The 12565-nt window shown below is 37.0% G+C and overlaps 1 long non-coding RNA gene across 5 annotated transcripts in view; it reads left to right on the top strand.

Moving 5' to 3' along the window:
- Positions 1-12565, top strand: part of LOC109503376 — a 107807-nt gene that overhangs the window by 38979 nt on the left and 56263 nt on the right. Inside the window, exon 1 of one of the 5 annotated variants that reach the window (XR_006584925.1) lies at positions 6967-8012. The exons of 3 other annotated variants lie outside the window; for them this stretch is intronic. This is a non-coding gene — a long non-coding RNA (uncharacterized LOC109503376). Of the gene's footprint in view, positions 1-6966; positions 8013-12565 lie in introns of those variants that run through there. One more of the 5 variants, XR_006584926.1, reaches the window with a different exon arrangement.

Below are 12565 nucleotides of genomic sequence, written 5' to 3'. Positions count from 1 at the left end.
GGGCTTCCTTTTTATTCTTTCCAGACTATTCTTCTGGAAACTATACCAGATGGATGTTGGCCTCTTGGGAATTTCCTCTACGTCTCTAGATGATTTTTTTTTCTACTTTTAAACTTTATGCATTTATGATGTATTCTGGGAACATTGGTCCATTTTCTCTCCCAACTCACTGATTTGCTCTGTAGCAATGGCTATTCAGTCTACATATAAAGGTTTGTTGTTGTTATTTAATTTCTACAAATACATATTACTTCTTTTTCATAATTTTCTGTCCCTACTACCTAGATGAAATACCTTCCTGCATCACTTTAAGGATAATTACATTTCATTTTAAATATCTTTTCTGACTGCAGAAGTAGTTATTTTTACTCACTTATCAGTCCTTTCTTCATTATTCCCCCTCATGGTTTTGGTTTTCATCAAAACTTATCTCTATAGTTCAGAATTCCAACTGTTGGTAGCCAGCCTAGGAGGAAGGGTGGAATCATCTTCCAAGGGGTTAACTTCACCTGTTTCTAGCTACAATGAAGAGAAGGGAATAATGTCTCAGCAACTGGTCTTCTGGCCCTAACATCTGCCAAATCTTCCATGGTGTCATCACCTTTTTGGGTGACATGTCTCTTTGACCTGAACACTGCTCATTCCTGGAGACAAACCTTACTATAATGTCAGGGGCATGATACATAGGGGCGGAGGGTTGCAGAGTCAGCCAGTTTCTATGCTCTTCACGCGGTAACCAATTAAGCCTGTCAATAGAACCATACTTTGCATAATAGTTGAAAGATTGCTTTTAGCACTTAACAATATATTCAGGACATATTTCCAGGTTATCCACCTCATTGTTTTTAATGTCTGCACAGTATTCCATTGTATAGACATGTTATGATTTGTTTAATTACCCCCTTATGGATTTTAAACTTGTTTCCAGCGTTCTGCTATTGTAAACAAAAATTTGACTGTTATTCTTTTCTTTATTTTCAAAGAATAGATTCTTAGAAGGATGATTGCTGGGTCATAGAGTATGCACGTTTTTAATGATGTATAATCTCATCAACAACATCGGAGAGTATCTGTTTCTCCACTTGTAAATTAACTTAATCGTTTTTAATTTTGCCAAGCTGATACATGAAGAATGGTATCTGACTTATTTTGACTTGTATTGGCGTCATTATAAAATTTTTCTTCTGTATTTCCTTCTAATTTGATTACAATTTCATTGTTTTCACATTTATATCTTAAATGATCTGTCATTTATTGTGGTATAAATGTGATATAAGAATTCAACTACTCTTTTTCATATGTGTCAATACCACTTATTGAATAAAACTTCCTTTTCCCCACTGATACTAAATGTCAAATTTATCATATATAGATTCTAATATATACTTGCATTGTTTCTGAACTCTATTCTAGTCTGGTGACCCATTTCTCTATTCTTATATTTGTATTAGACTTTATATTCATAATGACAAGGGAGTGCATCTTATTACCTGATGGGCTACATCTCTTCTCATTATTTTTTCAAAATTTTCTTAACTTTTGTATCCACTTGTCAGATTTTAAAAAGAAAATAAAAGGTAAAGCTTCTGTTTGGAATATCATTGCACTTATCTAATAATATATATCCTTTATATATGAATGGAATTAAGTCTTCTCATCTGGGAAAATCGTGTTTCTTCCTGTATGTCCTTTAGTAAGGCTGTATAGGTTTCTTCTTATAGTTTTTATTTCTTTTTTTTTTCATATTAAAACATTACCAATTTTTGTTACTAATATAAATGTGTTCTTTTTCTCCATTTTCTTTTTAACTTTATTTTTTTTCATAAAGGAAACCTATTGGCATATTTTCTTATATAGGTCCACTTTATAGAACTCACTTATTCTAAAACTATTTTAACTTAGGAAAATAAGCCAAAACAAAATGGAAAGACCACATCCTGAATGGGAGAAAATATTTATAAATCATATATCTGGTAAGGGATTAAGATTCAAAATATATAAAGAACTCATTCAACTTAATAACAAAAAACCCAAACAATACAATTAAAAAATGGGCAGAGGATCTGAATAGGCATTTTTCCAAAGAAGACATACAGGTCACCAATAGATACACAAAAAGGTGCTCAACATCCTAATCATCAGGGAAATGCAAGTCAAAATCACAATTAGATATCCTCTCACAACTGTTAGAATGGCTATTATCAAACATATAAGAAATAAGTGTTTTCCAGGATGTGGAGAAATGGGAACCCGTTTGCACTGTTGGTAGGAATGTAAATTGGTGCAGCCACCATGGAAAACTGTATGGGGATTGCTCAAAAAATTAAAAATAGAGCTAACGTATGATGCAGCAAATCTACTTCTGGGTATTTATCTGAAGAAAATGAAAGCACTAACTCAAAAGCATATATGCAACCCCATGTTTACTGCAACATTGTTTGCAATAGCCAAGACATAAAAACAACTTAAGTGTCCATCTATGGGTGAATGGATAAACAAAATTTGACATATGTATACAATAGGATATTATTCATCCATAGAAGAATGAAATACTGCCATTTGTGACAACATGAATGGACCTAGAAGGTATTATGCCAAGTGAAATAAGTCAGACAGAGAAAGACAAATATTGTATAATCTCACTTATGTGTGGAATCTTAAAACAAAAACAAAAACAAAAACAAACCTAAAAATCCAAACTTACAGATACTGAGAACAGATTTGTGGTTGCTGGGGTGGATAAAATGTGTGAAGGTCATCAAAAGGTACAAACTTCAGTTATAAAATAAGAAAGTCCTGGAGATGCAGTATACAGTATGGAAGCTATAGTTAAAATAGTGTACTGTATATTTGAAATTTGCTAAGAGAGTAGATCTTAAAATTTCTTATCACAAGAAAACAGAATTAACTGTGTAGTGATGGTTGTGAACTAGACTTATTGTAGTTATCATTTTGAAGTATATATATTATGTTGAAATCATTATGTTGTACACTTGAAACTAATATAATGGTTTATGTCAATTATATCTCAACTTAAAAAAAAAATTACTCCAGGGGCGCCTGGGTGGCGCAGTCGGTTAAGCGTCCGACTTCAGCCAGGTCACGATCTCGCGGTCCGTGAGTTCGAGCCCCGCGTCAGGCTCTGGGCTGATGGCTCAGAGCCTGGAGCCTGTTTCTGATTCTGTGTCTCCCTCTCTCTCTGCCTCTCCCCCGTTCATGCTCTGTCTCTCTCTGTCCCAAAAATAAATAAACGTTGAAAAAAAAATTACTCCAACAGGTGTGAGGATCATTGATTAGAGAAGAAAGAATATAGTTGTTAAAACAGGGAGGGAACAAAACATAAAAGACTCTTAAACATAGAGAACAACCAGAGGGTTGCTGGAGGGGTTGTGGGAAGGGGGATGGTCTAAGTGCGTAAGGCCATTAAGGAATCTACTCCTGAAATCATTGTTGCACTATATGCTAACTAACTTGGATGTAAATTAAACTAAAAAAAAAAAAAAAAAAAAAAAAAGAATGTAGTTGTTAAAGTAACCCAGACCAGAGAGGGTGGTGGCCTGCAGTAAAGTCATTGTATTGGAGATAGAGAGAAGTAGATCACGATTAAAGTTAAAATGTTGGACTTCAGTAATTCCTTTACTTTGCTACCACCATGCAAACAATCATGAAAACTTATAGGCTCCAACTTTTACTTTCTCAGACATGACATCCTATTTCTAATAGAAATAGTAGTAGTAGTAATAATAATAAACATTTAGTTATTCCTTTTGGATTCTCTAAGCATAAAATTACATCATCTACAAATAATAATAGTTTCTTTTCTCTTCTTTTACACAATTTGAGCAATTAGCAAACTCTTCTGAAACTTGTTGCATGAGCTATAGCCTCCAAACTATTGGTGACCCTCAGTTATAGTCGTATTACTCTTGGCTTTGTTGGGGATGATTTAGTATGTCATCTTTTAATGTTTTCTGTTGGTTTCATACATATATATATATATATATATATATATTTTTTTTTTTTTTTTTAAAGTAATCTCTACATCCAACGTGGGGCTCAAACTCACATCCCTGAGATTAAGAATCACATGCTCTACCAACTAAGCCAGCCAGGTACCTCTTTTCTAGTAAATACTACTTATAATGTTTAGGAAATTATCTTTTCTATTTTTATATTAGAAGCATTTTTTTTAAAGGAGAAATATCTGCCACATTTTATCAAGTTTTCTCTTTAAAGTACTAGTAATAATCTTATATCATCTGAGGAAATTCATCTGGCCTGATCTGGACTCTTTCTCTGTACCGGGCAAGTCTCTGGTCCCATGTGATCTGCAGTAAAACATCTGCTGCTTATTTTTTTATCATTACCTTTTATTTTATGTGCATATATTTAATGAGTACATAATGTACTGAATCTCTCTCAACCAATTTCTTTGGAAGTCCCAATTTTGTCCAAATCTCACCAAATGCTCTCTGTGGCCGTATGATGCTGTGACTCTTTTCTCATGTCTCCGTCTTTCATTTGGATCCATGTTCTCTCTTTGGCAACTAATCCTGTTTTCTCTGTGGTAGCAGCAACCTCAATGGCAACAGGAGTAGGGGAGATTTTTACATCCTCTTTGGCAAGAATAAACACTTCCTGCCTGGAACCCAAAATGAAAATAAATTGCCCACTGTGCAAAAACATGGAAGTCATGATACTCTTGATGAAACATCTTTAAATAGTCTCCCAGCAGTCATGGTTTTGGGTGTTACTATTTACACAACCATAGGGGTCACATTTCCATGAGGTTTTGAATAAGTTAGCAATAAAATACAAATTATTTATTGTGTAATGTCTATTTTTTTGCACTGTTTACACTTTAGCATTTTATTAGCTCTGAGGGATGGTGTCCGTTATTTGCATCTTTATTTCTGCCATTCATGGAAAAAGAAAGAATGGCAGTGACTTGGACATTTCAAACAAGTTGGCATTGTGAATGATTACAATTATAATCCTGAAGCTAATTCTTAAGAATGGGATTTTTTTTTTGCACTGAAGTGAAACTAAATAATTGGCATGTTGCTGTGTATTTTCTTTTGTAACGGTAGGTCATACCAGTAAGAACTTTAATTGTATTTTATTCTTTGCCTGCTATGCAAAATGGTTCTAAATTTTCTATCTTCCCTTGACCTTTTACCATGCTAGTTGTTTTATTTTTCTCATATCTAAGATTGCCCCACTCTCAACCCTTCTTTATTTACTAAACTTTTTAATTTGGTTGTTGTTCTCTGAATTTTTTCCAGTTTCTTGATGTGCTTTAACAAAAAAAACTAAGAACTTCAATGTTGAGTGCTTTTAATTGCCACATAGGGAAGAAAAATAATCTGTGTTTACATGTGATACTCTTATTAACAACAGTCTCAGTTCAGTATTTATTTTTCTGGTGAGGATATGTATTATTGACTCATCCTTTTTATTCCTTTCCTTATATCCTTGAGGGTAATATATAATGAACAGGAAATGAAACTTAAAGCATAGGGCAGAGATTGGGGGTCACAAGAAGGTGGTATGATGTTTTTTTTCCAAATTAGCTTAGCATTTGTGATATTTGCCAGTCAAACAAACTTTGGGTATTAAATCAACAATATATCGACAATTATACACAATTCAAATGCCCCTCTGCCTCTACCAGACTTCGGCCGTGATGTAAATAGGATCACATTAAACATTCTTATTGCTGATGTTATCATAATTTTGACTTAGTTCCTACAGATTGCTTTCAACCTTTTATCTTTACATTTCCAAATAATCACTTGGTGTTATTTCATTTTTATTGTAGATATGAGTTCATGCTTCCTGACCATAAATATAAATTCAAGGGTATTTTATGGCACTTTACAGTTTGGAAAAAGCTTTCATGTATGTATTCTCACTTGATCCTATAGCCTTATGGGGTGGACAGGAAATGGACTCTTGGTTTCATTTTACAGATGGAAAATCGAGGCCCAGATTACTTAAGAAGTTGTCCAATGAGCTAGCAAATGTGAATAATCACATGAATACCTGTTAGAAGAGCTTGGGTTAGTGTATAGGTCCATTGACTCCTGGACCTATAGGAGTCCATTGACTCCTGGTGAATTCGTAGTTTAAGTACACAACTCTATAGAAAAAAAAAGTTTAGCTATTACTTTAACTCTTTCATCATTGCGTTTAGACTACTATGCCCACAATGTATCAATGGTAGGACTCAAATGCAGATGGAATGAATATGGTCATAGAAATTAAGAAGGAAAGAATAAAGAAAGTCAGTCAAGGAAGGAGCTAGAGAGAGTAGCCTCACGTGAATTGTATCTGGGTGCTCATGGAACTGTTGTCAGACATCACCAATTTAAATTTAATTTTTGAATCTATCTGAGCCCTTTAGTACTGACAATATAAATTATGCCAATGAGGGCATATATGAATATCTGTTACTTGTATAACTAATATTCCCAGTTTGTGTGTGTGTGTCTGTGTGTGTGTGTTTGTGTGTGTGTGTGATTTGTGTTTGTGTTCGTAGTAACAAAATTAACCACTGCTACAAGTCTTTTACTCTAAACCTCAGCTCTCAAAAATTACAGCTCTTTCTCTCTCAGAGACCTAACGCTTACCTTGCTGCCACCATGAGAACTGTTCCATACCCTGGAGCCTGCAAGGCATTATTCTTCTGTAACTGAGCTCTTGGCATGTGGTTTCATTTCTATATGAAAGACCACCCAGACTCTCTCCCCTGTAGCCTTTCAACTTAAGTTTGTTGGTACAAATGTTGTAAACTTGGGATCAAAGGGAAAGTCATAACTTATGTTAGGTATCATTCTTTTTTAAATTTTATTTATTTTGAGAAGGAGAGAAAGGGGGTGGGGAGAGGGGCAGAGAGACAGTGGGGCTTGATCCCATAAACTGTGAGTGAGGTCCTGACCTGAGCAGAAATCAAGAGTTGGACACCCCACTGACTGAGCCACCCAGGAACCCCTATTAGGTATCATTTGTATTGAAAGTGTTTATAGATCTAATACAGAAGGTCAACTGCAGAGATTTCCTAGAGGTAAGTTGTAAAATGAAATAACGGAAACTCCAACAAATGTTTTAACTTTTCTTTCATTTCTGTTTGACTTCTGAACCTATGATGATTCCATCAGAATATTCCAGAGTTGTGAATGTACCTAATTCATTTCTTTCGTACTAGCATTCTAGCTTTGAGTAAGTTATAATTATGGACACTTTAGTATAAGGCAGAGACTTGTGCTCCCTGTGCAATTCTGGCTTCCATTTCTGGCTCACTGCCACTCTCTCCTGTGGCAAAGACCCAGAAGCCTGGGAACAGAAGAAATACACTATCAGTTCTCATCACACCAACCTGGCTTTTTGCCACTTTCAGCTGAGAGCACCTGAAAAATAACAACCAGGTTAGCTGCCATTTTATTGACCTGGGGAAAAGGAAAAAGCCAAATGGGCAAACTATTCCTTATTTAAACCGAATTCAGTTCAATCCATCACACATTTTTGAAAGCGCGTTCTGTGACTGGCACAAAGCATGCAGAAATGAACAGGGGTTTGCTTCAGACGAGGCAGGTGCTTACAATATATCGCGATTAGGGAGCTTTCAGTTGTATGTACAGATAAGCAGTAGTGTCTCATTATTACCCCAATGAGAGGATCATTTGTCCATCCGTATTAGACCTCACAGCCCCTTTGTTATGTCAGAACTTGGCATGAAACACTGAATGCTCTCTGCAGTTCCACAGAGGGCACTAGAACAGCCAGTAGGAAGTGGTGGACTTTTCTAACAGTCTTGCACTCTTGGAGTGTCTGGCAGCCAATGACATTAAAGGTATTAACAGTCTAACCCTCTTAGGTTTGGGATTGGCAGGACACCATTTTACTAGTTAGTAGAAAACCCGCTAATACAAAGACTGTTTAAAAATATCAATAGCGAACTTGCATGAGGAGCTGTCATGGTAAGAAGCCATCCTTGCAGACCAGGGAACAGAGTAAGTAGAATGAAAAGTTATTGAGATAATATTACGGTATTGAACTACATCAGGGATAATAGCATTGATTCACTCCAGAAGGATATTGTAAATAATGACCAATTAATTGTTGCAGAAACTTTGAAAATAAATCAATGAAAATCAGGAAGACAGATCTGGGTGATTCAATGAGTCTGTTCAGTTTTTTAGAAAGTCCTCCTTCTGAGTCCTCTGTCATCAGGGCTCATGGTATGTTTGCAGTTCCTTCTGTCAGAAGCCTTGAGAAATTTTATCACACCATTGTGACTTGAATGTGGACTTTTCTAAAGTACCTATGCCTCCTTCTTTGCTCATTACTAAACCCTTAAAAACAACAAGGCTGACAAGTAGAAAGACACCTGTGGAAAAAAGTGACCCTTTAATGCTTATTTGATTTGGGAAAACAACCAGAGGTCTTCGTTGATGGGGTGCGGTAGTCTATCAGCTTGGACGAGTGACCAGGAATGATCTATTTTTCTGTCTTGTGCATAGCACTTTTGCAATTTGCATTTTCCTTTTCTTAAGATGCAAATAGCACTCATTGGCTTCTCTGACCCGCCACCTCTCCTGTCACTCCTACAGTCATGTTGAGAAAATGACACCTTTACAAAAGGTCAAGTATTTGTCATATGTAAGAAAACTCTCTCAGAATTATGATCTCAAGATACAGAGGCAAAAAGTTAGGTTACTAAAATCTTTCGATTGGGTTTACCCGTTTGAATCATGAGAAATGCACCAATTTTATGGATGCTTTCGACTATTTATGAGGAGGTCTTGAATGAAAGTTTTCATCCTTTAAACTCTCATCTCTCTGATTCCTTCATGCCTTCAGAAAGTAAACAGCTCTCCTCTGATTGGGGTTGTTTTCAGGATGTAGTAAAGTGATGGGCAGTCATTCCAAACAAGTGAAAAATAATAGTACCTTCAAAGATATGTGCATCTAAAGGAAGTGTTCAGAATTAGCCAAGTATCAACGCTCAATACTCTTCAACTCCTGACCAGGCAGTATGCTCATCTTCTGGGCAATTTAAAAAAAAAATAAAATGACTGAAAATCATTTTAAACTGCTTATTTATTGTATAATAACAGCTTACAAATGAGGAATGCTTCCTATGTGCACCTGATATGCATTTTTATTTCATGCTCACCGTGAACCTGTATGGTGGATCCTGGTTGTTTGTTTTGTTTTTGTTTTTGTTTTTGTCCCTTTATTCTACTGGTAAGTTGGCCATCCCTTCACCCCCACTTACATCACTGGCCCTATTGATTCTATCCCCAGGATACAACTTGAACAGTCTACTTAACACCATATCCAGGGTCAACCTGCTAGTTCAAGGCACTATCATCCCTCACTTAGCCTCCTGTAGTAACAGTCCTCTTTGCTATTCTGGCTCCCATCCAATCTACATAGTAGCCACAAGTACCTTCTTAAAATGCATATTGATTCACATTGCTTCTCCCTGTAAAATCCTGCTCTGTGATGTTCTGTGGAAGCCAACCCACCATACCCTGGCTGTTCTGATCTCACCCAATTCTCCAGCCTCATCTTGTACCACCTTGTCCTTGCTCATGCCACTCCAGGCTCATGATTGTCTTTCTTTTCTAGAAGAGGCACACTTGTCTTTCCTTCACATGAGCTGTTTGCACCCAGGCTGCTTGATGCACTCCCTCAGAATTTGCCTGGCTACTGCTTCTCCTCATTTAGGTCTCTGCTGGAACATCGGTTCTCAGTTTCCTCAACTCATCCCTCTAAAATAGGTTGTTCGCTCTTTGCTCTCATAGCAGCATTCTGTATGTCAGTATCTATTTATCTCTGCTATATCTACTGTATTTTCATCCACATGGATAGATTTTGTCTCAGACCCTTTCTGATTCTGTCCTAGACCTGCCATAATTTTACTGTATAAGTCCAAAATCACTTAGCATTTTTTAAAACAAAAGAAAAACATTTTAGAGGAACTTTTAAAAATTTTTCTTAATTAATTTATTTTTAGTTTTAGTTTTTTTTTAATTTACATCAAAATTAGCATATAGTGCAACAATGATTTCAGGAGTAGATTCCTTAATGCCCCTTACCCATTTAGACCATCCCCTCTCCCACAACCTCTCCAGTAATCCTCTGTTTGTTCTCCATATTTAAGAGTCCCTTATGTTTTGTCCCCCTCTCTGTTTTTATATTATTTTTGTTTCCCTTCCCTTATATTCATATGTTTTGTCTCTTAAAGTCCTATTATAGTGAAGTCATAAGATATTTGTCTTTCTCTGACTAATTTCGCTTAGCATAATACCTTCCAGTTCCATTCACATAGTTGCAAATGGCAAGATTTCATTCTTTTTTATTGCCGAGTAATATTCCATTGTATATATATGCCACATCTTCTTTATCCATTCATCCATCAATGGACATTTGGGCTCTTTCCATATTTTGGCTATTGTTGATAGTGCTGCTATAAACACTGGGGTGCATATGTCCCTTGGAAACAGCACACCCATATCCCTTGGATAAATACCTAGTAGTGCAATTGCTGGGTTGTAGGGTAGTTCTAGTTTTAATTTTTTTGAGGAACCTCCATACTGTTTTCCAAAGCGGCTGCACCAGCTTGCATTCCCACCAACAATGCAAAAGAGATCTTCTTTCTCCGCATCCTCGCCAACGTCTGTTGTTGCCTGAGTTGTTAATGTTAGCCATTCTGACAGGTGTAAGGTGATATCTCATTGTGGTTTTGATTTGTATCTCCCTGATGATGAGTGATGTTGAGCATTTTTTCATGTGCGGTTGGCCATCTGGATGTCTTCTTTGGAGAAGTGTCTATTCATGTGTTTCGCCCATTTCTTCACCAGATTATTTGTTTTTTGGGGTGTTGAGTTTGATAAGTTCTTTATAGATTTTGGATACTAACCCTTTATCTGATATGTCGTTTGCAAATATCGTCTCCCATTCTGTCAGTTGCCTTTTAGTTTTGCTGATTGTTTCCTTCTCTGTATAGAAGTTTTTATTTTGACGAAGTCCCAATAGTTCATTTTGCTTTTGTTTCCCTTGCCTCTGGAGACGTGTTGAGTAAGAAGTTGCTGTGGCCTTGATCAAAGAGGTTTTTGCCTGCTTTCTCCTTGAGGATTTTGATGGCTTCCTGTCTTATATTTAGGTCTTTCATCCATTTTGAGTTCATTTTTGTGTATGGTGTAAGAAAGTGGTCCATGTTCATTCTTCTGCATGTCACTGTCCAGTTTTCCCAGCATCACCTGCTGAATAGACTGTCTTTATTCCATTGGATGTTCTTTCCTGCTTTGTCAAAGATTAGTTGGCCATACATTTCTCTATAGTTCTCTCTTCTGGGTTCTCTATTCTGTTCCATTGATCTGAATGTCTGTTCTTGTGCCAGTACCATACTGTGTTGATGATTACAACTTTGTAGTATAGCTTGAAGTCTGGGATTGTGATGCCTTTAGAGGCACTTCTTTTTTTTTTTTTTTTTTCAACGTTTATTTATTTTTGGGACAGAGAGAGACAGAGCATGAACGGGGGAGGGGCAGAGAGAGAGGGAGACACAGAATCGGAAACAGGCTCCAGGCTCTGAGCCATCAGCCTAGAGCCTGACGCGGGGCTCGAACTCACGGACCGCGAGATCGTGACCTGGCTGAAGTTGGACGCTTAACCGACTGTGCCACCCAGGCGCCCCGAGGCACTTCTTAAGATTTGGAGACCAAATAAAGGAACAGCATACCATAGTTCCATAACATTTTGTTCCAAAACCCTGATCTGCAAAGTTCTGTGGGAATTTTTCTTAAAATCTCTGATTGTCCCTCCTCACATTGACTTCACCATCACACAGGATGCAACCAATACAAGTGCACTAGAATTTCCACTACCAATTCCCCGAGGCAATAGCACTTATATTCCCCATTCAAAATGCATAGCAATTATTTCTGGTCTAGCTTCTACCCACTAATCTCCACTAGTTACACCTTGGTCTACACAGACAATCCAGCCACTAGAATGGTTTAAAAAGCTGTGGGGAGGGGCATGTGGGTGGCCCAGTTTATTAAGCATCTGACTTTGGCTCAAGTCATGATCTCAAGGTTTGTGAGTTTGAGCGGGACTCTGTTGTCAGCGCAGAGCCCGCTTTGGATACTTTGTGCCTCTGTCTCTCTACCCCTGCCCCACTTTCTTTCTTTTTCTCTCTCAAAAACAAATAAACACTAAAAAACAATAAAAATAAAAAAATAAAAAGCTGTGGGGGATATATGTAACTTAGTGGTGTTTTGTTACATTAATTTCTGTGATTTTTTAAGTTTATTTATTTATTTAGAGACAGAGACAGCACAACTGGGAGGGGGGCAGAAAGACGGGGGCGAGAGAGAGAATCCCAAGCAGGCTCCACACTGTCAGCACAAAGCCCAATGCTGGGCTTGAACTTATGAACTGTGAGATCATGACCTGAGCTGAAATCGAAAGTTGGAGGCTTAACCAACTGAATCACCCAGGCGCCCCTCTATGATTTTTTTAATGCCTGTCTCCTCACCATACTGAGTTCCAT

Source organism: Felis catus, chromosome C2, assembly GCF_018350175.1.
Source record: "Felis catus isolate Fca126 chromosome C2, F.catus_Fca126_mat1.0, whole genome shotgun sequence".
NCBI classification, from domain to species: Eukaryota; Metazoa; Chordata; class Mammalia; order Carnivora; family Felidae; genus Felis; species Felis catus.
Note: the sequence above shows the minus strand (reverse complement) of the source record. Positions and strands in the feature narration are given on the sequence as shown.